Source organism: Natrix helvetica, assembly GCF_964273705.1.
Source record: "Natrix helvetica genome assembly, chromosome: 4".
In the NCBI taxonomy this organism is placed as follows: Eukaryota; Metazoa; Chordata; class Lepidosauria; order Squamata; family Natricidae; genus Natrix; species Natrix helvetica.
The window spans coordinates 42066863-42094622 of NC_138550.1; the positions used below are offsets into that span (position 1 = coordinate 42066863).

At 36.9% G+C, this 27760-nt stretch overlaps 1 protein-coding gene across 3 annotated transcripts in view; it reads right to left on the reverse strand.

The window, feature by feature from the left end:
* Positions 1 to 27474, reverse strand: part of HTR1F (5-hydroxytryptamine receptor 1F) — a 95442-nt gene extending 67968 nt beyond the window's left edge. For 2 of the 3 annotated variants that reach the window (XM_081952208.1, XM_081952202.1), the window contains exon 1: positions 27325 to 27474. The gene's annotated coding sequence lies outside the window, so the exon portion shown is untranslated. Of the gene's footprint in view, positions 1 to 26577; positions 26847 to 27324 lie in introns of those variants that run through there. The other variant, XM_081952203.1, reaches the window with a different exon arrangement.
* Between the last annotated feature and the right edge of the window lie 286 nt (positions 27475 to 27760).

Below are 27760 nucleotides of genomic sequence, written 5' to 3' on the forward strand. Positions count from 1 at the left end.
ATGGTTATTGAAGATTTAACTGTGAGATTATTGAAGACATCTAAAGAAAACAACTTTTAAATGCCAGGATCTATTACTAAACTTACAGAATGGACTGAAGGAGACATTTGGAAATCTTCCTGGATTACCTAAATGGAACTAATTGACTAACTATGGGACACAAAGAACTATAACCAGAGGTGGATTGCTTCTGGTTCAGCCCAGATTGTCTGAACCAGTAGTAGCAGCGGCGGGAGGCTCCATCCACCCATCTGAATGCGCCCACCCACCTGGATGTGCAGAAGCATCACATGTGCACGAGCGTGCACAGGAGCGCACCCAAATCGGTAGTAAAAAATTTGGCAACCCATCTCTGACTATAACAATTGCATTCCCCTGAGGAGCAACGCTAGGACTGAGCAAACGGTTTCTATGTTGGCTTTCTGAGGTCATAGGCAATTGAGACTTTGAGGTGATGACAGGCTTTTGAGCAATATTTGGACCTATCAAAATAAGACAAGATGTTTCATCAGGCGGAGATGAGTGGATTTCAAAAAGAAATGGTGTTGATACTCCAAAGTACTTTTGATATATTGATAAAGAACCACAGGGAGATAAAAGACTTAATCCATGACATTGTGGGGAAATCAGAAATTGTTCAGCAAGGGACAATGAATAAAGATAATAAAACACAGGAAATAGAGGAGATAATAGAAAGACCAGAACACATAAATCAACAAATAAAACAAGAAGAGAAGATGAAGACAATAAAGACTTATGAATCAAACAAGGGACAATATATATTAAGAGACGAAAAAATGGGGACTTCCGGTTCCGGCGGCTACGGCGACGGGCAACTCCTTTGCCCGCTCCCGCTCCCCGGTGGGCTTCCCCGCTTCTGGGGGGCACAGGACGCCCCGAAGAGGCGTCCTGCCGAAGGAGTGGCTTGCGGAGGACCCTGGCATCGGCGGCGGCTGGTGGGGGCTTCTCCGCTTCGCTCCAGGCATCGAGGAGCAGTCTCGGAGGGTGCGCGATCAGGCTGATCGGACGATGCAAAATTGAAGGAAGCAGCGGTGGTGTGGTGAGGCGCTTCCTCTCTTCATTCCCTTTCTCTTGATATGATGGACTTTTCAGCAATTTAAAAAGCTAAACTCTCGGATTTTTTTGGAGGTGCGGCTGGGGGGAGGGGGATTACCCCCCCCCCTTGGACAAGCGGCTTGAGAAAATTCTGCTTTCGCCCCCAGGGGAAGGAGGAGGGGGGAGAGCCTACCAATGATGCCTCACCCCTGTAAAAGTGATTTTCACTGGATTTAGCTCCAGAATTTATTGATGACCTGAGAACTTTGTGAACTTTTAAAACTTTACTATGCCTCTGAGCCCAAAGCTGGCAGGGCAAGATGGCACACTTCCGTTGTCTTCATGAACTGTGAAACCTGACTCCACCTTTAAAATTCAGGCTTCCGGTCTTTGTCTCCGTGTCACCCAGAAGAATCTCTTGTGGATTGTTATTTTCTTGAACTCTCTGGGGGGAAAATTCCTCTCTATTCCCAGACTGACTAAAGAAACTCCCATCTGCTTGGATCTTCTGTCTCCTGGACTCATCTGTCTGCTCTACTTCTCCAGCTGTCCATTCTCTATACTGACTGATTTCTCTACTTTATAAACTATGTCTCCAAAAAGACCACCCCCTGGAAAACCTGGCTTTGCTACTTCTGCACCGACATCTGCAACATCCAGTCCTGCCACACAGTCAAAGATTACAGAACTGATGCAACCTAAAAGTACAGAGATGGATTTGCAACAAATGCTTCAGCAACTTATACAGGGCCAGGAAGAAATTAAGAAACAATTAAAGGAAATGAAGGAAGAAATTAAAGAGAATCAAGTCCAAATCTATAAGAACTCACAGAGACTGGACCTTGTGGAGGGTGGGGTGGTGGAGGTGAGGGGGGGGGTAGAAGCAGTGCAGAAGGGAAACAAAGAACTTGATACCCAACAAATGAAAACAGAGTTTGAGAGAATGTCCTTTTATCTTAGATTTCAAAATGTTATAGAAGCAGATGGGGAAAATATAAGGGACATTATGACTAATATTCTAGCTGAATACATACATAAAGAAAAACAAAAGATGGAATGGGAGATATATCTGGTCTATAGAGTGAATTCAGCTTATGCCAGAACACACAATGTACCCAGGGAGGTCCATATTAAATTCCTTAGAAAAAGCACAAGAGATGAAATTCTGGGTGTACAAAGGGGGCAAGCATTGATATACCACGACAGGGAAATAACCATCCTGAAGCAGTTCCCCCAAAAAATTAGGGAAAAAAGGAAAAATTAATCGCAATTGGCGAATAAATTATACCAGAAGGGGGTGTGGTTTAGATGGTTGATGCCTGAAGGTATGCTGATATTCTGGGAGGAGACAAGAATTAGAATCAATACACCCATAGAGGCACAGGCCTTTATGGAAAAAAACAAAGCAAACCTAGAAAAAACAGAAGACTCTACAACGGTTATGCAGGACACGGGAGGGGCCGGAGCTCTGCCAGCGGGGGGAGAAGGGGCAATACCAAGAAAGCTCAGATCACAAAAATGAATAAGAAAACCACATTGTTATAAACAGACCGAAAGTAGTAATGAAATTATATGTAGAATATATATTACAATATATAAACTGATGGAAAATATATTTTTAGAATTAATATGCTGATTTTATATGATTATGTACTAATGTTTTATATTCAGATGTATTTTATGAGTTTGGAGGGAGGGGGCGCCTGCCACATTTGCAACTGCCAAAATTTGTATACCCTTCCATTTACCCTTTTCCCTATAAATGTTTAAAAAACCAATAAAAAAGAGATGAAAAAATGGGATTGGATAAAAAGGATATTTTTGAAGAGAAGATAGGTGCCTGGGCAGATCCTCCAGAGGTATGGCAGAAAAAGATAGTAGAGATGGAAGAAATATTTGAGTTAAATAGGAAAGATGTAGACAGAGACAAAGAGACAAGGGACAAGTTTGGGAGGCAAATTAAAAAATGAATAAAAATTGAAATACTAAAGCAGGCAAGAGATGATGGTTAGAAAGGGAATGCTGTTTAATATAAGATTGACTTCATTGAGAGCTAGAATAGAGGTAGAAACAAGATCAAGGGGGAATATTATTATACATATTTCATATAATATACTAAAAGTAATAACTGGATATAAAGATTAGATGTTGAAAGATGGTATCACAATGTATGTTTAAATAATATTGTGATTGTTATTAGAATGACACACAAAAACACTGAATAAAGATATACACTCCAATACAACAAACACATATGTAATAACACCACAATTACATAAGTATGATTAATGTAACAAATATTATTAATATTACTTTTATTATTTGTATTTAAATGAATGATGCCTCACTGATAAATAAATAAAGGGAGACTAGTATAGATCTATTTCAACCTATTTAGGTCTCATCAGCTAGCCATATTTGGGCATACCAGGGGTTGTAACACAAATACATACATACATACATACATACATACATACATACATACATACATACATACATACATACGTGTGTGTGTGTGCGCACGCATATACGTATATGTATATGTATGTATGTATACAGCATATATAAAATATATTTAAAAAATCAATCCTAACTACTGTAGAATTCAAGCCCCAGTGATTTTCAGCAGTCTAGCTTAGCCAGAGGCCAACTATTATGCTTTCTTATGACTAACGATTACTTTAGTGAATGAAGCAGCACTTGATGAACTTGTTTGAGGTGTGGAGAGTGCAACTCCTTATTTTCTAGCTTGGGGTGAGATCATTCTTACTCTTGTAGTATGTAAATCTAAGCTAAGTCGTGATACACACATTTGTTTTCTTTTATCTCCTGCTAATTTGTGGTTCACCAGCAGATGAAAATTCCAAGATAATATTAGAGTATTCTGAAGGACCACAGACAAAGGATTTCAGGCTGCATGTGGCTCTTGGACTTTGTGTTCTCCACTCCTGCCTTAAGCTAAAAACAAACAAGTGATTATTTTAAATAGGCTGATATCGCAGCATGTGGCTTGAAGCCGGTAGAACCATGGTCTTATAAAGCTGCTGATGTTAGCTTTGCTCTTTACTCTGAAAAACTGTTTTTGTACTTGTTTGACAGACTGACTGACAATTTCTTTTGTTACTCTCCTGACCAGGTTGTCGGTCACAAAAACAAAAAAATCACAAATAGATAGACTTGAGAAAGAAAATACAGAATTACATGCTGATGGATGAAAAAAGAAGCGTCTTTATTACTGGTGCAAAATGCAATTAGGCTTTTTAAAATATTTTTCTAAAGCAACAATAAGTTATAGTAAGTGGAAACATTTCTTCATGATCCCAAATAAATATTCTGTAGCAAGACTGATCAAGTTGGGATATCTTGGACCTTGCTTAGAAATGGCCTAATTGCAGGTTATCTAATGGCCTCACTTTACAGCATCTCAGGACAGCTGTCCTCTTAGGCAGGTGAAGTCAAAACAAGGTGATCCATCAAGAAACTAATGTTAATGATGCAAGTCTTGTATACAAACATTCTGATTCACACAGAGAAGGAGCAAATGATTGGCTTTTCTGTCCCTTGATAGCCATTTCCACTTTGCTTGCCAGAGAAAAAAAAGAGCTATAGTCAATAGCCAAAGTTTTTGCATTTTTTAAAAACAGGAATACTGTAAATTACATAAAATAGCATAAGTAATGTATGTTGTAAAGAATGTTGTCATACATATTAAAATGATTTTACTTGTGCTGAATGAAGAATCTTAATGAGATGCATTAACAAAAACAGAGGTCCCCAAACTTTTTGGATCATTGGGAATTCAGAGAAAGCCCAGTGGGTATAATTAATATAAACCAGCCTTGTTTTTGACATCTAAGTCAAATAGGCCATTGCTGGATGCACGAGCAAGAATTATAACTTCTGTCATCATCTCCAATAAATTTGGAATCTCTGCTGCTTAGAAATCATTAACCGGCAAACAGCATATAAAGAGTCCATATAAATGTTCTTTCTCTGGCACCAGCCTTAGAGAACAAGATTTGTCAGTAGTGTCAGTGAAATTACTTGGATACTTTTATTTACAAAAAATTGTGGTAAACACTCATCCAAGAATATCACCCCTTTGGAAGGTTTTTTATGAGGTCAAAGATCCTACGGTAAACATTACCATTTTTCTCACCGTAGTGATGCATACCTTTTACTTCAAAGCTTTTTAAGAACATCTGAGAATAAGGACTACTAAGGTGGAAGGTGGTGAAATATATACATTTTCAGAGAGAGAGGAATAGGGTTGGCAACAAAGAAGGGAACAAGATTTCAGTTTCCACTGCCTGTGATGCTCCATATCTGGGGTCTGAATAAAACAACATGACCTTTAGGGCGAAAGGGATAGGAATCCCAAACCTTTTATACATGATGGGAACAGTGGCGTCTTTGAGAGTAAAGATATAATAAAAAGTTAATTATTATTACCTAGTAGCCCAATGTTTGCAATTCGTTTTGATTGGCATCACATGGATTTAAGCAGAAGCAGCAGCATGCTGTATGTAAAGCCTATTTGAAAGAAGTCAAATGCTGTATTGACTTCTATAACAGCCTAGCCTTTTTAAATTCTAAGCCTTGTAACCGTTTTGGAAATTCTGATCTTTGACCGGATTTAATAGATCTCTGTTGCTGAACTTCAACTGAAACATGTCTGGATAAACTATGCTCAAATAGTTTGTATTTGCCACTGTTGTCTTGACAACTTCTCCCAGAAGCAAGGGTTGGATATTACCCTATATTCCAGAGATTGTCTCTTTAGAAGAGGGTGCATAATAATCTCCACCAAAGACTTCTGGCAGTTCTCTCTCACCCTGAAATTCAATAACACATATATGTAGTTGCTTCTCCATCTATTCCTCATAAGAGCCAAAATGGATAGTTAGATGGGGTCAACTATATGTGCAGGAGAACAAATTGTGCCTTATTATTCTACATATGCTGCTTTATCCCCTATATTTTGTTGCTACCAAAAGGTTGTCCATTCCTACTCAACATAAATGGAATATCGGATCCAATAATATACATTTGAAATAGACTATCAAAATCTGTTGGCTATTCACCCCCCCCCCCCTTTTTGGCATTAGTTGAATATAATGGCTGTTTCAATATGAAAGCATATTTTTGTGCATTAATGATCCCTTTCAATCTTAAAACGAGGTCAAGAGAGGAATGTATCAGTACATTCTTCTAAAGATCTTGATATCATATTCAGAATAAATCTTTTGAAAATCATTTCAGTCTACCTGAACAAGGGCATTATTTTACTGTCTCCACTTGATTTATTAAAATAGCAAAGACTAAAATGTAACATACACATGTTAAAACAGCAGGATACTAAAACTTTAGTAATTGATTAGTGTGGAAATTTTCCTAGTTTTTAGCAAGCAAATCGTTTCAAATAAAGTCATACTATTTTAGCCCCTACCAAATGTGAGAATTACAGGAGGTAGAGAAAAAACAAATATCAATAAAGTAGCACTTTGATATTTAAAACATTAACATCATTATATAATTAGGATGAGACTGTTCTTTTAAAAAATATTAAAAAGTTAATTTTCCACATAACAGGAAGTACTTTGTTCGTTGTTATCAAAGCAAATTAACAAATCAGAATTAGATTCCATTTTTTAGAGCAGAAGACTTTCATCCTCCTGCTGGGAATATTTGCTACTATATTTTCTTTTGCACTTTCCCCCCCTAGGCAGAACTCAGCAATTCATTTTTAAAGTTAGAAATGTACAAAGGAAATGGAGCATATATTAACTTTTGGGGAGAAGCAAAAGGCTCAGTTGTGAGGTGGAAAGGAAAAAAGAACTTTATGGGGGGGGAGGGGAAGTAGAATGTTGCAGCTATAGGGGCTCTGAAATAAGCAATGTTTACTCTGAAGTCATGAAGGAAACTTTATTTAACTATAGCCTGATTTATAATTGACTCAATGTGAGATGGGCAAATATTTGGAGAATATTTGAGAATATTAAGAAAGAGGCATGTGGATGTATATGAGTCACCTAGTCCTACCTGTAGCTTATTTTGGTAAATCCCACCACTCGTGTTGTATACTGAATAGGGCAGCTATGGAATTGATCAAACAAAAAGTGCATTAATTGCCCTGAACTTGAAACAAAATTCACTTTCCACTCTATCTTGTTCATCTAAGAAAAAGATTACACTGTATTTTTTATACCACTTCTTGCTCAAATTGCTTTAAAACAATTTGTTCCAGACATTCTTTTGCAGGATTAACTTTACAAACTAACTGTAAAGTTGTTTTCATGAATGCATGTCAAGCTCTTTGAATATTAAAAAATCTGCATAAATACTGCAAACACTATGCAATAATCATGGAAGAAAAATAAGGAAAGAAAATAAAGGAACTAAGACTACAGTTTTTAAAGTCAACTAGGGCATAGCTAATTAGCTGTTCTGGATACTACTGCTTCAAAAAAATTGAAACAAATGGAGCTGCATGTGAAAACGGGATAGCATATTTTGTATTAATATACTAATGTTATGTTTCCATTTTTTATAGTTTGCCTTGATCTGCACTCAAATTATTCAAGCCAGAAGACTTTGAAAAAGTGATTGATTGATTCTAGGTGAGAATCTTCTGTTGTGCCAATTGCATATGAAGTTGGAAGAAGCTATAAATTCAAAGCAAGACACTTTAGAATTAAGTTATTACATTTAAATGTTTTCCTGACATTTAAACGTGGATTTATGCTTTGTCCAATTTCTTAGCATTAGTCTTTTCTTTACATTCCACAGTGGCTATTTTTGTATAAATTTAGAAAAATAAGTTTAAATTAAAATGGAAATTTAAATATATCTGCCTCAAATCTTGATGTGTACTTTTTCAAAAAAAAAACCCAAAACCCAAATGAACAAACAAACAAATTGTGCAATTTTTTGACAGATGACTTCATTCTTCTTAATCTTTATCTCATAAATATACATTTTTTTCTGTTGTCAAAACTGTAAACATGTAAAGCACATCTTTAAAACTGAATATAATGTAATGATTCATATACCTGATTACTGTGTAACTTAATTCTACCAATTTAAGAAATGCTTCGGTCTCCAGAGTTAGCATTATAGCCTTGAATTCAAAATACATGTTCCTATATTTTTCAGAATATTTTGCATTAAAGCTGAGCCAAAAATTTCATACCTTCATTCTCAGGCTCCAATGCTACATAGGGCAGTTTAGCAATGTTAGAAATTCCCAACATTTACCAATTAATGGAAGAATAAAATCAGATCTTAAGAATGAGGGAGGGAGGTTGATTTGGAACAAGTTTGCTCATTTAACACCTCTGTTGCACAAGCTGCAATGGTTTCCAGTTTCCTTCCAAATACAATTGAAGGTGCTGGTCATCACTTTTAAAGCCTTATAAGGTGGAGGGCCAGGCTATCCGTGACAATGCCTTTCTCTCAGGACATTTACCCAGCCTACCAGTCCAAATAGAGTAGGTACACTTCTAGTCCCTTCTCACAAATATTGCCATCTGATGGGAGTTAGAAGCACCCTCTGTGGCCACCCCTGTCCTATGCAGCACTCTGGGCCCTGATGTTTGGCTGGCCTCCAGCTTTTTAGACTTCTATAAGACTTTAAAGACATGGCTTTTCCCCAGGCAGTGAGAGACCAGATATTTGCACTTACAAAGTTGATTTGACACCAGGTTTTTTGTTTGTTTTAATCAGTTGAGATTTATAGCTTTAATATGATTAAAACTTTACTTGGGAGCTGCTCAGAGTTGATTGAAAGTGGTATGGCTATATATATTTTAATAAACAGCTTATATTCTGTGATGAATATAACTTTAATATCATCAAAAACAACATCTGCCTATAACATGATAAGTGGATAAAAATGCCAAATCAAGTCTAAGCATCTGGTTTATTGTATGACCAATCATAATAAGCATAAGAAAACCCTGATGTTTGGGGAAAAAAAATAAAGTAATCAAAAAGGGAAGTATCTAAATACTATATAAGATAATACATACAGAAGATTTCAAGAACTCAAGCAATTGACAGACAATATTGGCAAAATTAAGTTTCTACATCCTTAAGACTTGAATGACTGAACAAAATTAAACTGATTTGTAAAACAAAGAAATATATATTCCAGGCACTCCATTCTGTTTCTATCATTTGGTACTGAAAATGTTTCATATTAATCAAATTTATTGCAATTAGCTCTGTGACAAATATTTACACCATCATACTCTCGTTGCAGACTTTGACTAGCTATGTTTTAAAATCTAAGTCAAACGAGGAACTGTGTTCATCAGGAATGTTTGAGCAAGAATTATACCTTCTATCATCAGCTCCAAAAAAATCTCTAATCTCTGCTGCTTGGAAACTCAGTAACAAGCAAACAAAAAAGAAAAGAGAGAAAGTCTTTAGAGCTCCAGTGGTCTTTCTGTCACCAGCCAGAGAACAAGGTTTGTCAGTTATGCCAGACGAATTATATTTGGGTATTATTGTTCACAAACGTGTGATAGAGACTATTCTGTTACAATTCAGCTATAAAATATCTATAAAACATAAAGCCTAATGAGTTTATTATAAAGTCAAATAATCATTGACTATTATGCCGCTGTAATCCTTGCATAAAATGAGGAACACAGAATTAGAAATAAAATGCTTGGCTGACAGCCTACAAGAAGATAGAAAATAAAACAAAACACTAAATGTTACAACCATCACTCAAAAACAGCAGATTAGAAAACAAGGTGCTGAGAAAGAATGAATGAATAATTTAATGCCTACATACCTAGAGATATCATAATCATTGCAGACGTATCATTGACTAATTCAGAAAAGAAGAAGTAAAACCAGATGCTCTCCTTCACAGAAAGGGACAAATATATTGCATTTTATACTTGTTTATTCAGTTTCTATGTTATTTTTGTGGCCTTTTTAATGTGCATTTGTTGGATAAATAATAAATAATGTGCAGTATTTTTATAGGAAGAAGATTGTTTCAGTAATATACAGCCCTTGAATATCTTCCTGCTTGAATATTGGTAATCATGCTAATATATTTGGTAATTAATTGTCATTAATATATTGAGTAAATATCATGCACATCAACTTTAAATATTGTGTGCACAACTTTTTTCAATAGAACAAAATTCTTAAGATAAGAATTTGATATGATATGAATCCTACCCTGACTGAAAAAGGTCCTGAACTAATGTAACTAATGAAGTATGTAATGAAAATACACAATCAATGAAAATGACTCAGAAGCATAATGTTCGATTGTAAAAAGCAATACATACATTGGAGGGGGGCCCCCGGATCCCTGCAAAAGTATCAGGATCATCAACCTGTGCAAGACTCAGCCTAAAAAATAGGATTAGTTATAAAAACAAATATTTCATGTATTGCTGTTTTTAAAGAATACACTTATTTTTTCAAAATTAATTTTTCTATACAAAGAAGAATCAGTTCAACCATCCTTTCTCTCGCAGTTGGGGTCAAAAAAGAAAAAAAATTCCCATTGTTTAAGGGAAGTGAAAGTAGATTTTAAACTTTCTCTCTGTCCCGTAAAAGGGAGAGATTTTCCAAGTGCCGCTTTTCCAAGGGGTGTGTGGAAATTTCCCCCCTCCAATCTTAACTCCTTTAAAGGTTGAAACAGAGTCCCCCCCAAAAAAACCTGCAGAACAGTCAATAGAATAAAGGCAGTAAAAGACCCGGGGAGACCCCTCACCTCACTGCACTTCAGCTGTTTCATTCAAATTGATCATTTTCTTCCAGGCTGCATTCGGCGAAGCACGCGGTGGCATTCCACGCGCTCCCTATACTTTCCGGCTCCTGGGGCAAAGCTGGAGACCCCCCCCGCGGCCACCGCCATTCCAGGGGGTCCCAGCAAGCCATCCCTATGGCAAGGCGCCCCTCCAAGGCACCCTGTGCTCCCCCTAGACTTCAGGGGAGCTCACCGAAACAGCGAAAAGGCGGACGCACGCGACCGTCGCCTTCGGCTGCCAGAAGTCGTCCAACAAAATTAATTTTTGTAGTCAAGCATCACTTCCAAAACAGTTATAAAAATGGCTTGTTCCTTGTTATTTTAAAAATTCAGGAAGATTGGTAATCTTATTCAGTTACAGGAAAGCATTAATGGAAATCTAAGTTCTTTGACTGCACTAGAACCTCTCTTGTTAACCACATTAAAGTTATTATTAGTCACGTATAATAGTCAGATTTTTATTTACAGGAAAAGGGGGAGTGGTGACAGCATCAATTTGGAGCAAAAATTAAATATGTTTTACATTTATTTTTTATCAATAGATAAATGTATTATGCATAACATATTTAGCATCTAACACTATCTGGCCTTACTGTGAAATTTACTGAATAATCCTGTGTACATTTATTTAAAAACAATATTGGTTTCTGTTTAACACTTTTGGGTCTGCCAAATTTGAGAACAAAAGAAAAGGACAAAAGATAAATAACAACAGATGAAAGATGTTTACTTCTAGAATCAAGAAGAATAAAACCCTATTGTTTTGGTGGGTATGCTACTTTTCTAAATAATAACTGATGGTTTAGACAAGTGTCGATATTTAATACAATGCTGTAGGCAGGTGATGATGCTGTCATACTATTTATAAACATTGGATTGGTGGTCATGATTAATCATATTACATTTGCTTCAAAATAAGGAACTTTCCACTTAAAGACTGGAAGGGATCATATTTTAGGCCACAGCTATAACTTAAGGGAGAATTTTAAGTAACAGATGTTGAAAGGACAGTTCTAATAAACTATTTGGCCAAGATCTAAATAGTTATCGGTTACGATAAACTTGGTTTATAAAAACTTTGCCTATTCATGTCAAATTTACTAAATCCTCAAATCAGTGATGGGAAACTTTTTTGTGAAAGCCAGATATTTCCATCTGTGGGTTAGAGTGGTGTTTCTCAACCGTGGCAGCTTGAAGATGGGTGAACTTCAATTCCCCAGGATTCTCCAGCAAATCTGGCTGGGGAAACCTGGGAATTGAAGTCTACCCATCTTCAAGCTGTCAAGGTTGAGAAACAGTCAGTTAAAGGAAACAAATCACATCTACCTACATAGCTATGAGAATAGTGTCTTCTCTACAGAAGCCTGACCAATATTCTGATTTTTTTTGTTCAATTAGTTGAGAAATTCATGAATATTCTGTGGTCTTACCCACAACAGTTCCAGTAATCAGTGCTGATTAAAACAATAATTGCAGATAGTTGTAAAGAAGGGGATACATTGCTTGCAAATTATTTTTGCTTTTGGATATGAGAGAAGGGAAAAGAAAATATGGTTTTCTATTAATATGAAGAAAAAAAGACAAGCTGTGAAAAAGAAGCATGCTATCAAAAGATAGTATTTAGGGACCAAAAGAACATTTTAGTACAGTGAGCTCATCAGTTGTAATTCAGTAACAATCTTAACTAGTACCAGTTTTATGAAATGCTTTTTTTTGGGGGGGGCGATCCATCTACACAATAATGATAGTTAGACAGGTTTTTAATTAGTTGGTCTCAATTCAACTACAGGATTTTGAAAAAAAGATATCTTAGAATTTTTGCTTTTTTGTTGCTCTTAAAAGCTATTTTTTTAGTTCTTATGTTTTAAATTGTGTATGGGCAGTTAATTCTTTTCTCAGAAAGGCATTTTATAGATTAAAAGGGAAAACACTAGATGTTAAAGGATAAATGATTGAGTGTTTTATTCTCCTGTTTAGAAAGTAATGTTCTCGGTATAATTCAATGCTATAATAAAGAGGAATAAACATTATGGTATGCATATCCATTTAATCTCTGTATTTGTTTTATTTGTGCACCTTAAAATTGTCAAGCAATAACATCAAATAGAGACTTGTAATAATAAATAGTGGTTTATTTCTACAAAAGAATATATAGTACATGCCCATAATAGGCAAAGGTCAAATAATCAATCAGCAGCTACAGCAGGAAAGAACGCACAGAGAGGGAGATACGTCCCAAAAGGGCCTCTCTTATAATACAGACTCTTAAAGTGGTAACAGTCAAATAACCCTGCTGAGACATTCCTACCATTGCATCATCATTACAGTATTACAGCATTACAGCATCATGGCAGCTGGTCAGCTGTTAAATTATCATTATCCTGACACTCTTCCCATTTAAAGCTGAACAGCTAAATGCTTTAACATATTCATGATGCTTTCTATCTCTATTATGTCCATGCCTCCTGCTTTGGTGTCTACTCTCACTGCTACAAACACTACTAGTACCATTACTACTACTCATTCTTGCATCTGCTCACAGTGAGTCTTTCATGGTTTGCAATACACCATTCCATCTTTCAGCCACTCCATTTTCAGCTGGCGAGTACAGATTCTTATGTCTATGCCTTATGCCTAAACTCATTAAACATCTTTGGAAATTATCAGACATGAACTCTGATCCCCTGTTTGCAACTGACATACTTTACAACTATACCTTCACTCTATAAGTCTTACCCGTTGTTTGAATTGTTGTAATACCTCTGTCTTGCTTTTTAACAGATAACAAAACCCATATCTCATGTAGTCATCCACAATGACTAGGGTATACCTAGCTGCTCCTAAAGAGGGTGCCATAGGGCCAAACAAGTCAGTGTGCACTAACTGCAAGACTCTGTTTGTTTGCCTTGAGCTTTTCTTACTCACAGGATACACCCTGGACTCTTTACAAATAGCACAATCTAAGTACATCTTGAATTGCTTTAGTTTAAGTCCCTCAGCTAGGTCTGGCATCTTCCGTAGTACTCTTGCATGCCTCAAATTTGCATGCAATAAATGTACACAATAATAAATAGTGGTTTATCTCTACAAAAGAATATACATACACATACTAGGGAAAGGGCAAACAATCAATCAGCAGCTACAGCAGGGAACAACACAGGGAGAAAGAGATATGCTCCAACAGAGCCTCTCTTATAATAGAGACTCTTAAAGTGGTAACAGTCAAATAACCCTGCTGAGTCATTCCTACCATTGCATCTTCATTACAGCATTACAGCATTATAGTATTACAGCATCATGGCACCTGGTCAGCTATTAAATCATAATTACCCTGGCAAAAATAAACTATTGTAGATAACAAAACAGTATTATAAAAATGTACAGAAATCATGAATTTGTGCTATCAAGGATGGCCTACCCTGGGACATTCTGCTCATGAAGAAAAGTAGCATATTAACCACTCTCCAGAATCATGGTAGAGGTTCATCCAAATCATTTTGGTCTCTTGGGCAGAAAATTCCATAAATGCTTCCATCCATCCTGGCAACTAAACGAACACAATATTTTTATGCCTTTCATAGCATCAAAAACTACTGAGGCAAGCATTTATAAAAATAGTTCAGCCAACATTAGACAAAATCCTTCAAATATTCAAAGATCTACACAAATGCTTCAATTGGTAGTACATTTAGCTTTTTTGGTTTTGAACAAGATATATCATAGCTGCAGTAATGAATTGTCCATTGTCCATTATGACAACTGCAAACTGACAATGCAGTGACTTGTTACCTTATCTCTAACTCATCTCTTTGCTAATTCTTTGTCCTCTGTTGTGATAACAACAACTAGATTGTTTCCAGACAGCTGTCTTTCCCAGAGAAATTTCTAAAAGAAAAATAGGAGGAAAAACATCCAGAAAAGGAGGTATCTAGCATAGACCATTATACAGACATTTGAATGTACAATGATTAGCAGCATTCTGACGAAACAGCAATGAAGATAAAATGAATGGAAGCATTTTTCCTTAGGAGTTTTTATTTATTTTTTGGAGTTTTTAACCAACCTTTATTATTTGTATAAATAACTAAAGGTAGTGAAATATCTAATTCTCCTTCCTCGTCCTATTTTCCCCATAATGGAAACCCTTTGAGGTTAGAGAGAGTGATTGGCCTAAAATTCAGTAACCAGTTTTCATGACTAAGGTAGGCCTGGAGTTCACCATCTTCTGATTTCTAACCTGGTGCCTTAACCACTAGTTGATGGGATTGTTTTTATGAAATAGAATGTTTTCTAATGGAAATGTTTACCAATACGTAAAGTAGTATCCTTAAAGTAGGCTTCCTTCCTTAAAAAAAGAAAGAAAATTCTTGGAGTTGCAGCCTATAGTAAATACAGTATTTCTAAGTTCCCAATTATTTTTCTAATAGGGGACTTCTCTCCTTCTCCATATGCTCATAAACATGCGACCAAGCTAGGAAAAATAAACCTGTAGAATTTTGGCAAATAGTATACATTTTTTGAAGACTGAACTTTTGAACAATATCGGCAGGGTCTGCCAATCTATAGCGGATCTCCCTAAACTAGTCTTTGTCTGCCTACCATTTCCAGATAAAGTGTGTTGGAATAGGATTGGTGGGAATGGCAGGGGAAGGATACTGTAAAATCTCCATTCCCTCCTCACTCCAGAGGAAGGTTACTGCAAAATCCCCATTTTCTCCCGATCAGCTGGGACTTGAGAGGCAGAGAATAGATGGGGGTGGGGCCTGTCAGAGGTGATATTTACCAGTTCTCCGAACTACTCAAAATTTCCACTACCGGTTCTCCAGAACTGGACAGAACTTGCTGAATACCATCTCTGAGTAATGGCTACCATGACCAAAGGTGCCAGCCAAGAGAAAAGTTTCCTTAAGTCTTAGCTAATAAGTAAATGGTGTTAGTTAACACTGTGAGATCACATGCTTGATTTGACTGAACTACATAACTACACAATGCTGAATTTATACTGTTTAGCAGTATCCCTATACTGATGTTCTTTCCATTTGTACAGGATATGAATAAGCACATGAGCTTTACCTCCAGTTTTTTTTTTCTGAGATTGTCTATTCTCAGTGTGCTAAGCTGTTGAGAAATAAAAATCTATTCATTAGTGCTTGAGTAGAAGTGTCCATTACTCAAAAAACTTAATCACAGTGACAATCAAGGATTGACGTGATAGACATATTGAAAACAAAGCTTGCTTCTACTATCTCTTCTTTCTTTGTCAAAACATAATGAGTAATAGCTCTCTTTCAAGAAAAAGAAACAAATATTAATTAATTTTTGGGCCAAGAGGCACTTTAAAAAATCCCTTGCTTCATTTCAAAAATACATCTTCCATTCTAATACTATTTTAAAACCCAAACTTCCTTGCTTCTATTAAAACAAGAATTCATTTTCTGTCACTTGCCCTTAAGTGTGGGCTGTGTTAATCCATGTCTACATGGTATATATACTAGTAGTATGTAAATTTACAGAAATTTTCTCAATTACAAAGGAATGTTTCTTGGATTAAAGGTTTAGGTTTCCTTCCTTTAAATGTCTGTTTTGCATGCAACCTAGTCTTTTAGTGGTTTCAATTTCTGAGTTTGACTAATGAAACCTTGGGCTGCGTGGTTGAGAAACAAATGTGTAATGACTGACTTTGCTTGCAAGAATGGATAGACTTCCATTTTAGAATACAGAACCACAGGGCAGTTTCTTTCCCATTTGATGAAAAGCGTTACGAGCTCAAGGCTTTCACTTTGGGGGAGGGACACACTTTGATTGCCAAATTACGGATTTTTTATATGGCTATCTTTGATTCTGAGACAAACCTGCCATCAAATGAAATCCCATATAGTTAGACCTAAATAATTATTGGCATGTGAGAATTGAACATAGTTCCCAGGCTTTTCCTACAAAATTCCACTGCTGGAGACATCCCTTTAAACTAAAGTTCTCCTCTACTGATATCCAAAATATGGCTTTTTCTTTGGGACACCTATCCATAGGAACTCAGCTCCCTCCATAGGTGCTCAAGATAAATTTCATTCTCCTTGTTTATGACATCTTTTGATGATACTTACCCACTTCCCACAGACATTGGTTTATTGATGTAATAAATTTTAATATACTTTGATTCCATTATTATTGTACATTTCTTACTGAACTTCACAGATAGTTATTACTTAACCTAGCAGTTTGAAAACATGCATATGCAAGTAGATAGGTGATCAGCAGAAGTAGCCTGCAGTACTGCATTCTAACCACTGTGCCACCACGGCTCTAAGCACCAGAGATGACCACTATTCCTAGAGTTGGACATGACTGGACAGAGGAAAACTTTATTACTTAACCACAGTTGGGCCTAGCAACTCTGCTGCTATGCAATTTCATCATTAAGTGAAACAACATCTGACCACACCAAACTTATACCACCAGTTTCTCTTTTTCTGTTAAGCAAAACACCCATGTGCTTTAAGCATGTTGACAAATCACCTTGTCTTATGACTTACTGCTGGCTTCCCCATTGACTTTACTGGCAGCTGGCTGTGAAGGTCTCAATTGGAGATCACATGGTTGCTGCAACTATCACAAATATAAATGAATGCAAAGCATCTAAATTACAAACAAGTGACTGTGGGGATGCTGAGATGGCTGTAAGTTTGAGAACAGGTCATAATCTACTTTTTCAGTGCCATTTTATATTCAAACAGTTTCTGAACAAGGCAGATGTAGAGCATTCCCAATTCTTAAATAAACAAAATCATTATTTCTTATAAAGTCCATAAAACATTGAATTGTTTAGAAAAGTCCTAAGGAAGTTGTGATTACTCCTGAAAGCTTAACATTTTCCTAAAGTTGAAAATCATACAAAGCATAATTAATTTTCTAACTTTCCTAGTTTGAAGCAAAGGCTTAAAAACAGTACATTAAAAACTCATTGTCAGCAATGTCAATGTATGTGTGTGATTTAATTTCAAATAACAATTTTGGATCCCCCTCCCAAAAAATATTCCTAAAATCAGGAAAAAACAAAGCAATTACTCTATTCAGATTAAAACAAAAACAGATCTACTGGATCATTTCCCATTTTCCAATTGTTCTGACTCAAAAAATTATTAGGGCTCATGTTACAGAAGTTAAGGAAATACTGAACACTCTTATCTTCTTGCGGAATGTGGGTATTAGTCATGTTGTGTTCAACAACACATGAACACAGAAGTTTTTAAAAATATTTTTTGTTCATTCACAGAAAGTGAGTTTTTAGCAAAGGCAGCGGCTCGAGGTAAGAAACTGTTGATACAAGAAAGTCATAAACACCCTCCTTACATTGACCATAGCAGAGTTAAAATACATGTCTAATTTTCTGCCTCTGAAATTAAAGGGACTTAGAAATGTTAAATTTTAGATCCCTGTAAGCAAATGTTGCACTTTTGAGTGTTCATCAAATTATTAAATTTTACCAATTTATCTTTTAGGGCAGGGATGGCGAACCTTTTCGGCGCTGAGTGCCCAAACTGGAACGTGTGTGCATATGCGCACACATGCCAGAGTGCTGGAGACCCAAAGACCAACTGACCAATGTGCGCATGCCTGTTTTTTGGGTGGGTTTTTTGGCTGTTTTGGGGCCATTTTGGGGTAAAAAATGGCCCTGAAAATGGCCTGAAAAATGCCCTGAAAATGCCCCCCAAACAGCCTGAAAATGGCCCCAAAACAGCCTGAAAACAACTTGAAAAACAGGCTGAAAACGGCCCGAAAAGCCGAGTGTTTTTTGGGTATTTTTCAGGCTGTTTTCCAGCACGCCGGAAACCAGAAGAGCAGCTGTGCTGATGTGTGTGCCTACAGAGAGGGCTCTGTGTGCCAGCTCTGGCACGCTTGCCATATGTTCGCCATCACGGTTTTAGGTGATTCTTTACCAACTACACTATCATGCATATTTTCTCAGAATTATGAACCATTATATTCGGAATGTATATTCACAAGCAGATGTGAATAGAATGGAAGAATATGTTTAAAATTTCTGGAAGAGAAAAATAGGTCAGCAGAGTCGTAATTGACAAGCAAAAAGCCGTGGCATCTGCCAACTAAGACTGAATATTTCGCAAGCTATTACAAAAGTGCCTCAGTCCACTTAAGGCCTTTAAAAAGAAAACTGGCTCAGAGTCATGTAGATATGAGACTATGATGTAAGTAGCTTAAATTATAGGTATGGATAAGCCTAACTGAACCAACTCAGGTTCTAGATACAATGAAATAAGATAGAGTCAAAGAATGTGTGACAGTTTCCTTGGGACTCACAGGGGGAAAAAAACTCTGGCCAGGTTTTTTTTATTAAAAAAAAACAAACCTTAAATCTGCTCATGCGCTAGAAGGGCTGGTATGCAACAATGAAGAAATGTAGGTCAGCAGCATGGGTAGAGACGGAATGGCAGGCAGAAGCAGACTCTTGGTGAGTGCAATAGATACTGCGACCACATTGCATACTTATTGGGATACCACTAATTCTGTGCTGCCATCTATTGGTTGTCCGAATTTTGGCAACCCAGAATGGTGGCCTTGCCAGTGTGGCGCCTTCCTCAAGAGAGTGCTGTGAGCTGCTGCTGTGGCCTTTAAGACATTATGAGTAACTACTTCTGCATGACACTGAATTGTGTCTCTGATCTGCTACATGATTGGAAAACCCATGTTGGATTAAAAAATATTCTAGACACATGAAGATTGTTGGGAAAAATAGGTTTATACATCCAAAGGGCCTTAACGAAAATGGTTGTTTGTACCTCTTTTAGTCAGGATTCAGGCCTAGTTATTCTACTGAAGTGGTACTGACCGCACTTGTTGATGACCTCTGGTGGGCTCATAATGGGAGAGTGCATCCATCCTGGCCCATCTTGATCCTTTAGTGATCTTTGACAGAATGAATCATAGTATGCTTCCAGATCAGTTTAGGGGATTTGGAATGGGAGATATTACATTATGCTTGTTTTTCTCTCTTTTTATCTTGGGCCAGGATATTCGTGGGAGAGTGAGTGTTTTATTGTATTGCAACTCTCTTTAGCTCTAGAGATTTTCCATTTTCAACTCTGCCTGGAATATAGTTTTTCCAGTCAAGAGTTGGGACACAATTTGTAGATCCTTTTAGATGCATGAGTCTTACTTGATAAACAGGTGGCGGCTGTGTTTGGGAGGTTTATCTTGTGCACATTTGAAAGATGAGACAGGTCCAGAATGCAGTGGTGTGAGCAGTTTTGGCATTTCTTATTAAACTCATATAATATCACTGCTTCATGATCTGTACTAGTTCCTAGTAGATTTCTGGGTGCTGGTCATCAATTAAAAAAGCTACCGGACATATGGCCAGGATATTTGTGAGAATTTCTATCTCCCATTATTTCTGCTCTGTCCACCATTTGGATCACCAAGGGCATTCTCTGGGTACCTTATTAAAGGCCTAGCTATTTCCCTTGGCTGTTTCCCCAGGCCAGGAGGCTAGGTGACTGCTGCTGCTGCTAATTATGTGATTTTCTGTGATTGGGATTATTGTTTTAATGTTGCGTTATATGCTGCAGTTTTTGGTTTAATATTTTTACATCACCCAGAATCACTGTTGTCAAACAGGTAGCCATGTAATAAATAATTAAAATAAATAAAAAGCTTATTTCGGTACCCCACCCACTTTCTTTGCAGTGCACAAGGGAATCCAATAGATGGATATGCATGACAAACTTCAGTGCTTAAACAACATTTTGGAATATATTTTAACTGATTTGTTGTATTATCTTGAAGGAGTCTAGATGATCATTTCAATAATGAATCATACCTTGGATGGGGGCCATCTCTAAAAGCTCAATTTCCTTTCCCTAAGATAGAGAGAGAGATGGCAAAATATTTTGCAAGCAAAATATGCCAAGGCCAACACTTTGAAAAGTCTTTGTGCACTATCCAAAGGTGAGTTCTGACTTTATTAATCCATGGTTAACAATGCAGAACAATTATCCTGTTATGTAACAGGTGACAGAACTATCCTAAAATGGGATTTACTTCTAATGAGCAAGATGAAATACATTTTGCTTCACATTTTTAGTCCACTGTATAGAAAGACTTAGCCATATAACTAGCATTTGGGAGTTCCTGCAAATTTAATTACTATTTCTAATCTCAAGCAGTTATTCGACACAAATATCCTGTTGGGCATGAGCTTAAATATAAGTGAGTGCCTGAGACTACTGGTATTTAAGAAGTAGACAGAAGAGGTATTTATCTTTTCTATTCCCTTTCTTGTACAAAAAATAAATAAAACTAAAAAATCAGTCAAAAATAAGAACAGCGCATACATACATTTAATATACTTAATTGTATAGACCAGTGGTGGGCAACCTTTTTTTTCAACTGAGCCAAATCTCGCCAAAACCACGATTGAAATTTACTTTGAGAGCCACATTTTTAAAACCGAAAATACATAGGATGGTACACTGTTTTTAGTTTCAATAAGTTTTTATTGAGAATATTCTGCATGCAAGTATCCACATAGGTCGGGAGGATACAAATAACACAACTAATAAAACAAAAACTTTAGAACGATATTATTTATCGATAACGTAAAATTCCGTAAAATTTGCCTTACAATGTAGAGAAAAGTACATCCTGACATTGACTGACAAAGTCACAACCACTAATGTGAACATTGGCCTTGCATTTCCTTGGATAGTTTGAGTAAGTCAGGTTTGTATGTTGTTGTTTTTAATTTCATCTCTCTCTCCCACTTTCTTTCTTTTTTTCTTTTTCTTTCTCTCTCTCTCTCTGGCTCTTTGTCTCTCTCTCCCTCCCTCCCCCATCTCTGTCACTCTGTGTGTGTATGTGTCTGTCTGTCTCTCACTCACTCTGTGTGTGTGTGTGTCTGTCTCTGTCTCTCCCTCTGTCTCTCTCCCCTCCCTTCCTCTCTCTCTGTCACTCTGTGTATGTGGGTGTGTCTGTCTCTCACTCATTCACTTAATCACTCACTCTGTGTGTGTCTCTCTGTCTGTCTATCTTTCTCTCCCTCCCTCCCCCTCTCTGTCTCTCTCTGTCTGTGTGTGTGTGTGTGTCTGTCTTTCAGTCTCTCTCTGATTCCCTCCCTCACTCCCTCTCTCTGTTCCTCTCTCTGTCTGTCTTTCTCACTCACTCACACACACACACACACACACACACACACACACACACACACACTGTGGTCACCTTGTTGAGTGTTCCAATCACATTTGAAACACTCAACAACTGGCCTGCATTTATGGTATTTTGCAGCATTCTGCAGTCATAGGACCAAAATTGGTTGTCACTCGCCCGGGCTTTTGCAGAAGCTTCCCTCCGAAGCCCGAGAGGAGGGAGGGGAGCGGGCACTCGGCACACAGAAGAGCCGCATTAAAGGGTGTAAAGAGCCGCATGTGGCTCCCGAGCCGCGGGTTGCCCACCACTGGTATAGACTTCATGAAGGCGTACAGAAATAAGATATAAAAGTATCTTGCATAACTTTAGACCAGACCAACTATAAGAGTTTCCTGTTTCAATCACAATGGTTGTGTTGAATTATAAGCAATTATCCTTAATCCAATGATGGGATTCCAAATTTTTTACTACCAGTTCTGTGGACGTGGCTTGGTGTGCGTGGTGTGGCTTGGTATTCATGGCAGTGGAAGAATACTGTAAAATTTACATTCCTCCCCATTCCAGGGGAATGTTACTGTCAACTTGTAAAGCGTTTCCATGTCTACTATCAAGTCGACATAGAAAAAGGGAGGAGAATTCCATGCATACCTTTGGCCAGAGTCAGGTCTCATATTCCTATAGCTGGTGTGTGAAATGCACATATTCCTAGCCTGCCATTGGCACCTTGTTGGTGGATGTGATTTATGACAGAGACAGAGGGGAGGGGATACAGGAGTAAAGTTCAAACACAATTAAGTGGAAATCAGTTTCGGCTACACAGAAGAATATGCCAAAATGTTGATCCTAATAAATGAATGGATTTCTTTTGAACTTTGTCTCGAGGCTCGTAAATTAATTAGGTCATCCTTTGGAAACTTTACAAAATCCCCATTTTCTCCTGATCAGCTGGCACTTTGGAAGCAGAGAATAGATTGGGGGCAGGGCCAGTCAGAAGTGGTATTTACCGGTTCTGCAAACTACTCAAAATTTCCACTGCCAGTTCTTCAGAATTGGTCAGAACCTGCTGAATACCACCTCTGCCTTAATCTCTTTCATTCGATGACTGTACAATACTTACCACTGTATTATAGTATCTTACAGACCATTTTTGTAAAAACTATCATTATAAAAACTATTTATGTACTAATATCTCCGTGGCTCTGTGTGTATAGCCAATTTGGACAAGTGATCAAGGCACCAGGCTAGAAACTGGGAGACTGTGAGTTCTACTTTCAATTTAGACATGAAAGCTAGCTGGGTGACTTGGGCCAGGCATTTTCTCTCAGCCCAACTCACTCCATAGTTATTGTGGGGAAAATAGGAGGCAAAGGGAGTATTAGATATGTCTGCTGCTTTGAGTTATTTATAAAAATAATAAATGTGATAAATAAATAAATAAATAAATTCAATTTGGTTTTCTTCGGATGCATACTGGATTGTTAATCTTAATCTTCCATTAATGACTCAAAAAGATTCTACTCCTTACATGCACATGAAGAGATTAATTTGTAAAAATAGCTAGTATGTCTTTTATACGTGTTGCCTGAGCATTCTGGGAGTTGTAGTCCAATACATATGTATGTAAGAGCTGAGATGATATAGGTGTGTTCTCTGGTATGTCACACAATTTTTATGTCCTGTTATTTATTTAACCATGACTGAATATACGATGATACAAGCATCCATTTTGTTGTATTTAAGTACAATGACAATAAAGATTATACTTATAGATTCCACAGAAGCTTTTACATAAATGTGATTGGCAGCCTGATGTTTTTTTTTTAAATACTCTGCCTCTCCTCTACCAATAAATGTAGGTAAACAATTATAGTGAAAACAGAAAGTTTCAAATTATGGTCTAGCAATTTTATTAAGAATAATTAATATATATTAATATAATATATATTATATATAATACTGTCTGACTTATCAAGAAGCCATTTCCAACATACAAGTTAACACTGATAAAAAAAAATCTTGCTACGAACTCAGAAAGAAAATGTGGACATGCAGCTTTTAAATGTCGTTTTTCTATTGCTTTTATTATTTATTCCATTTTTATATTGCTCTGTCTTTCAAAACATTTCCCTTCAAGCATTCAAAACAGGATTTTCCCCCCTGGTTTAATATCAAAAGAGGTATGTGGATAAGAGCAGTTTGGCCTTACTTCATCTTACACCAAAATTACCTTTTATCCAACTTTCTTTCCTCACAGACCAGCAATTGTATTAGATGTGAACAAGGCTAAATATAAAGCTGGATTCACATCCTTTTATATCTTTCTTTTCCCTAGACCTTTTTTTGATACCTGAAAAAAGCTTTTGTATTTAATTATCCTACAGGGTATCTCTTGATTATACTTATTGATCCAGAGAAAAATATTAGATATCCTCCGTTTGATGAGTATTGATGTTCAACTTTTTTTTTGTCTTCGTAGCATTTTCTGGGATGTGCAGGGTCTCCTCTTTTGGGGAATCAACCAAGTGATGATCTGTTTGTTTCAACAGGAACTGACTGGCTTGTTACCTGAGCCTTATTTCCTGAACTGAGTAAGAGTTACTGGCTCAAAATTACAGAGCTCGCTTTATATGCCTAAAACCAGACTAGAAATCACAGTCTCCTGGTTTCAAGCCAGGTGCTTTAACCATTAGACTAAACTGGCTCTCCTATACATATTTACATATAATTCTGAAAATTCCAAATCACTTACAGAGAATTACATTCTTAAGATTTATATTCTACCATTTCCCTTAATTTTATTCCTTCAATAACAACCCTGTGTGATAGACTAAACTGAGGCAATTATGAGTCAGAGCCAGATGTTAGCCACTTTGTACTTTTCACCCATTTTAATAATTTGGGTGGCCCTCCCCACTGTTTTAGAAATGCTTGCACAGTAACAAGCACAAGAAGTTACCCTACAACCCATTTACCCAGCTAAAATGGTAAATAAAAGTCACATAGCTATGATGTTACTCTGACATCAGAGTAAAGCAGGTAACACTGCTTTGACTGGCTGGGAGGGCTGAAGCTGGTTCAGGAGATCATAACAAGCAGGGTTGAAAAGCAGCAGACCTGATAGATTTAACTTTGTTTTCATTTCAATTTGCTTTGATTTAAGTTTGGATTTTGCTGCCTACATGAGACCTATCAGACCTGAGAAATTTTTGTTGTACTGATAAAGACATGCTTGTTTTGATAACCCCTAAAACCACAGGATCTTTGCTTGAGATTTTAGGTATAAAGGTTGTGATTTGATTGGGGCAGGGAAGGTTGCACCTGCTTTGAGAAACACCAGTTGCCTATTTTGCATAGAATAAACATGTTCTTATCTTCACCCTCATCAACAGCATGATTGCCTCAACATTATCCAGTAAATCTCTAGTTAAGCAATAACATCTTGTTTACCATTATGTAAAAGTTATGAGAATTGGGGGGAATACCAGTTCCTGCATGATGTAGCTGTCAAAATTTGTAACCATACCCATCACCCTTTTCCTTAAAATTTTGTAAAACTAATAAAAAAATTTTTTTAAAAAACAACAACAACATTATCCAGTAAATCTCTATGGCTAATGGTACTTAAACTGGGTCTGTCTAACTAACACCTTCACCACTATCACTACAAAACAGACATAAATGCAGACATACATACCCAGATGTGCATACACAAAGATATATTTTGCATTTGTAATCATGATATACTTGATAATTTTCACATTATTTCAAAACAATGTATGAAAAGATTTTGCCCTAATATTTTGAAGTAAAATTCTATGTATCCTGAATGTAAAATATACAGCCTCATGATATTCAAAACTATTTAATATAAATCTTAGGAGAGATTTAACAGTTTTCAAAAAAAAAATCCTAAACTCACTTTAAATTATTGGATTTCAGCATTATTGGACATCAAAAAATATACTAAAAATAAGTTTAAAATATAATGATGAATAGCCTTTTCTATTTTTACAAAACTAGATTTTTAAAGCATCTGTTAGTAAGTTGCAAGTAGTTAATTGTATAAATAATTAATTTCCCTTTTAATGTGATATTATCATCTTTTTAATAAAACCCAAACAAAGAAAATAGAATGGAATGCTCATTCTTTCAGAAACCAGGCAGAGATCATATAAAAAGGGTGCTTAATGTCACATTTGTTGCCTTGCACATGTAAACATTCTGTCTGCACAAGAGACATTCTGAAATTCCTAATCAAAGTAAATACAAAGTACAGGTTACAAAAGATTACAAAACACTGAGAACTGAAAGAAATAGCTAGAATGGAATAAGTTTTTCTTTATCACCATCCACACAACCTAAGATTGGTAAATTCCACCTCAACCTGACAAATAAACTGCCACTGTTCTCTCTCCAATGTAATAGAGTGGGTGAATGAATGAGAGGGGGGGGGAGAGGGAGAGGGAGAGGAAGAGAGAGAATGAAAGGGAAGGGATCAGTAGGAGTTCAGGTGATAAAAACAGTAGTGGCAGCTCTTTTGGAAGAAAGCTGCACAGACCCTTCTTTAAAGCTTGACATACCTGGAATTAATGAATGCCAGTGGGCTTTGCTGACAGGAACATTGATAGAAAAACAACTGTTGATGCCTGGACTACCACATAGCAAAACGCATCACTATTTCTCAAAGTAAGGCAAAGAGACCCTCTGGTACTGTAGGTCAAAAGAGACACCTGCTTGGCAGTAAATCTCCTTGAATTCATCCTTTACAGCTGAGCTATAAAATAAGCAGAATTCAAAGCTGGGGAAACTAAAAATCACATCTGAAGAATGAAGGATTAAAAGATAGTTGATCGTTCATGGACTACATCATTCCACCTGTTTCCCACAGAGTCCAGCTACACACAGTCCTTGTAGAGCCTCTTCTCATGATTCAGTTTAGTATTCTCATCTTGGGGGGGGGGGGGGAGATAAGGCAAGACTTCCATACCACTTAATAATTTCACAGGAAAGAGAGTTCTGGCTGGTATCTTTCATTATGTCATCATTCCACAGCACAAGGAGACCATCATTTAAAGCAGTTCTCAATTCTGCACCACAATTAAAAATAGAAAATTGTAATGCTATATTGCAACTGGTCATCCAGTATTTCAGTAGCCTGGCTATTTCTCTGCTTACTGATAGAAGCTTCATGAATTCCTTAGCAGATATTTTGGAACTTCCCTCTGCTACAGCATTACAAGAAGATAGGTATTGCTTGGGTAAGTGGGAAGCAAAATCATGCAGTTGAGGGATCAATAGTGTCCCACTGAATAGCATGCATGTCTCACCTCCAAGCTCTGTCGACTCATCCCGGACCAATGAAATGATCCTCACAGTGGCATTTCCAGTCAGCACCATGCTTGGAATTCCCTAAAGAAAAGTGTATGATAGTCCATGCTGCAAGGAGGGGCCCCTCTGTAAACAGCATCTGAAGTGAAGTGAAGTGTAACAGCAAAAGCAACTGAGATGACTCTGGCACAGCAATGCAGCCAGCACTTGTGCTGCTTTTATTGTTTAATAGGAAAGCCAAAATAGGCACTGGCACTGCCATCTGCTGGCTACTTAAACCATTGCTTGATTAAATTTGATAAGACACCTAAGTAATTCATTGTTCTACAGAGCACTTTTATGACAGCAGAGGCAAATTCTTCCCTTACCTTTCAAGATTTTACAAAATGAACCATGCCAGATAGAAGATAATAAATGTGCATAACTAACTAAAAC